Raw genomic sequence first — 4,209 nt, forward strand, 5'->3', positions numbered from 1 at the left:
TCCCCATTTCCCAAGTTGGCTTAAAGGGGGCCTTAAGAATAGAGTCCTTTTGAACTCTTTTCAAATAAGCTTTTCAAGGGAACGATCCATCTATAAAGACCTGAGTGAGGACGGGTTTTCTTCACCTGCTTGACACTGTGGTGGCCGGTAGTGCAACCCATATTTGTGAGTAGTCTATTTTCTACCTTATACATCTGGTAAAACAAACTACTACACCATAAAGGACTCATATGTCTCGCCTGTGGGTTTTGTCTCCTGGAAGGTCCATGGAACCCCCCCCCCCCCAGATTTCTCCTCCACAACAGGCTGCTTGGCTGTCTGCTGAACTGCGTGTCTCTACTGTGATTGATAGAAAAATATCACCCAAAGCAATCATGAATGATTCCTTCGGACCACAAGACATTGACCTCGGTATGTATCTCAAATCATACTGATAATTCTGCCCTAATAATCTCTAACGCCGATAAAATAATCCTTCCAAGTTAAATCCTTCCTTAAGAATTTTACTTTTTGTGCTATTGTACCTTATTATTATGTTCAGAAGCTAGATACTCTGTCTTGGAAATGAGTATATGTAAGTGATTTGGCTTTCATGTTCACATTTAATATGCTCATTTTAGAACAGGCTTTCTCATCAGATCCTTTGACTGTTTTCCAAGTAAGAATATTCCTGGTCCAGATGTCTACTGGTTAGTAAAAAACACTTTCCCAATTTCTTATGCCTCTCTGTATTCACACTGTGACTGCATATGTATGCCAGCTGCTAATTTGACAGCAAATTCTGAAAATGGACAAAGACCTCGTACTGTGAAGTTTATGCCTTGTTTCATTTATCAATGATGTCAAAACCATACAAATTCTGGCTGCAGTACTGTGAACCATGTCTCTGTCAGTACATTTCCATTATTGTGCAGCTGTGAGCCTTTCTCTGCTTCTTCTCTATTACTTGTTGTTGCCATTGTCTAGCTGTCAGTCTATATCTCCATCTCATCCTCACCTGTGCCTTCTCTCATCAATCCCACACCTCCTACAGCTATTATACTGCATTATGTGTGGCTCAAGGATTACTGATGCATTCTGGTCTAGCCACTTACCTATTCTGGTACCGGTGAAGTCTGCTGCTACCCGAACCTATCTGTTGTATCAGTTTATCTGTTTTGTCCCAGCTCTGTCATCTGTACATTGTTTTCATAGAACTAAATCCAGCACAATTGTCACACAGTTTCGGTGGAGGAAGGTACAGCTCTGCTCTTCAGTACATCAAAAAAAAAAAATAAGGGACCACACAGTCAGAGTGCAGGGAACAGTCCATCCCAGCAAATAGTATAATCTTATAGACAGTGTCAGGAACCGGCCCGCGGCACGCCTGCATATACGGTTCCCGACTGCGGGTTTGACCCGATCGAGAGGGGAAGCAGCCTTAGTCACGCTAAAACAAGGCTGTGACCCCCCAGAACACTTCTCACTGCTACCACTAGCGGTTTGCTAGACACGTCCACTCTGCTGTTGAGTGCTCAGCGCGCAGTCCGCGTTTTCGTATTCGGGTCAGCTTTGCGCTTTAGGCCGAATACGGGAACGCCACACACACACACACACAGTTGCAATCTTACAGTGTAGTGAAGCAAAACCACTAACAGTCGTTCCGAACGATACTGTTAGACTTCCCACTCGGCTGTCGAGCGCAGAAGTGCCCCATACACACAATGCAATTACAATCTCATACGGTAGTGTTGCTCAAGCATACAATTAGGCATGGACTTATACACAGTTACACTGCAGTCTCTTCTAGGCTATGAGTGTTAGTTTAGTACAGCAGAAGTCAAACTTATTTAAATAACGATTTAATATTCCAGGAAAACGTGGAACAGTGCAGAACTTAATATATACAAAAGATGTACAAAAAAAACAAATTTTACAAAGATAAAAGTTACAAAAATACACACAAGGATATTTGCATAAAATAAAAATGGGATATAACGTTACCGCGTAGGTTAGAACGTGGTTTGGCGGGAGGACGCCGTTCCGATTCGCTCGGGATTACTCTAGCTATGCGCTACCTCCAAGAGACGATACTTTCTAGGCATCTGGCTCTGCTTTTTATACTGTGAGATACGCCGGGAGGCTGCAACTTCCTTGGGGAGGGAAGGAACTAGTTTTAAAAGTGTATTTCGTAGCAGATCAAAGGTGGGGACTTGACTGCTCTTGGCATAATAAACTATTTCCTGGCCAGAGGCAGTTTCTTGCCCCAAGACTAACGCAATTTCCCCGTTTGTGACATCACTGAACGCTTGTCCTAGTCTTCCTGTGATATGCAAACTTTAAAGGGTTCCTGTTTGCACGGGGGGGAACTAGTTTTTAATTACATCCTCAGACATAATTTGATTCCCAGATATCTAACATCCACATGCGAAAAGTGTATTATAGCACACACACAACAAAAGACTTCCTTAACATCCGATTTCCCCAGGTTAAAGGTGACAATTGATTAAGGCTTTCACATTGCAGCAGGATGTCATGTGTAAAGTCCTGGCTCAGGCTGGTGTGATCTGCTTCAAAGCATACTGCAGCCAGTCCAGGTGACAATTGCTTCCAAGCACCATACACCTCTGGGACAGTATTCAGACAACAGAGTCAGACCACCTGTATAGGCTTCAAAGCAAATGTCTGATTAAGTGTCTCCTAATTACCTAATTTTCTGGCTGTCCAGATTAACTGTATGCTAATGTCCCAGGTCTATTGACCCACACACACAATCACATGAACAGTCCATGAATCTAGCCTGGCATATCTACACCTTCGACATAATACACAGCAGGTTAGAAAAATTATATAAATATACTCCTGTATTCCTTACATCATCAGCCTCATAACTAGCTGCTATATTCCTGACAGACAGTACATATCAGCTCCTGGCAGAAACAAATTCCAAGATCAACAAACATTCAAATGATCTATTCCCATCATAGGCACCTCTCCATATCAGCGGAGTCCACAGTATCTATTTCATGACCTTGGTTGGAGTGCCTTCATAAAGGATTTCCTGAAATTCATTGTCATCTTGCAGGTAGACCATGTCGGCTTCAGCAAATGGCTGCAGGTCACTGCCCTCCTCTGCAGATGGGTCCCAAGTGTGAAGAGCAATCTGCCACAGTCTGATCTGCTGATCCCAGGACCTCCGACTGTACTTCTTGAATTTATTGGAGGTTCGAGGGTGAATGCCTTGCTGTGCCTAGGAACTGCTTGTATGTATCGGTCATAAGCAATTGTATTTTTTCCAAAGTTTATTGGCGAGAACAGAGGAATCTGTTTCCATTTCTCCATCAGTCAAACAATCTTTGGAATCAGAGCTATTAGTAGAAGAAGAGCGTCTTTCCCTTGGTGCAAAATCATTGATGAGCAGCCTTCTTCTGTACCTCACTAAATCTTTCGCCACTCTGTCTTTCAGTATTTCTTATTTCTCCACTGCAGACCCCCAGTCTTTGCATTTTGAGACCAGTCTGTGGCCCTCTGGTGTGGTGAAGCTGTCAGGACATTTACTTTGCTCTTTAGGAAACTTTTCTTAATCAAATACAGTGGATTTGTCATCATTACGTCTTCTAAGATTTCCATCTGAGCAGCTTTTGTGTCCATGAGACCTCTCCTCTCTGTACATTACTGTTGTGTTTATCTCTGTGAACTCTCTGCTATGCTAATAATGGGCTTTTTTATGTCTTGTGCATTCATATAATTAAATTAATACATTTATGTTTTGTACAGTTAAGACCACATTATAGCACACATACAACACATTTGTGGATATGTATCCTAACCCAAACAAAGAAGATGTCTGAGGACCTAACAAAAAAAAGTATTGATAGATCTGGAGAACAGGGGCATTGCCAGGCCCAAAGACCAGTGGCACGTGTCCTGGATCCATTCTGGGGTGCCCCGGATGTCCTGCAGGCAGAGTCAGCTGTGGTGTCTCAATGGCGGGCATGCTGTGAGCTGTGGTGCATCAATTGGGGGTTATGCTGGGTGCTGTAGTGCCTCTATGTGGGCATACTGGGTGCTGTAATGCCTTTATGGGGGCATGCAGGGAGCTGTGGTTCTTCTATGGAGGCATGCTGGGAGTTGTAGTGACTCAATGGGAGGCCCATAGGAGCATGGGAGGGGGTCCACTAGAAGGTCAGGGAATGCTATATGGGAACTTCCAGATAACCCAGCAGCAGG

At 43.5% G+C, this 4,209-nt stretch overlaps 1 pseudogene; it reads right to left on the reverse strand.

Moving 5' to 3' along the window:
• Positions 1–2,998: 2,998 nt before the first annotated feature.
• LOC137504717 (histone RNA hairpin-binding protein-like) lies at positions 2,999–3,652 on the reverse strand (annotated as a pseudogene).
• Positions 3,653–4,209: the final 557 nt, after the last annotated feature.

Source organism: Hyperolius riggenbachi, chromosome 4, assembly GCF_040937935.1.
Source record: "Hyperolius riggenbachi isolate aHypRig1 chromosome 4, aHypRig1.pri, whole genome shotgun sequence".
NCBI lineage: Eukaryota > Metazoa > Chordata > Amphibia > Anura > Hyperoliidae > Hyperolius > Hyperolius riggenbachi.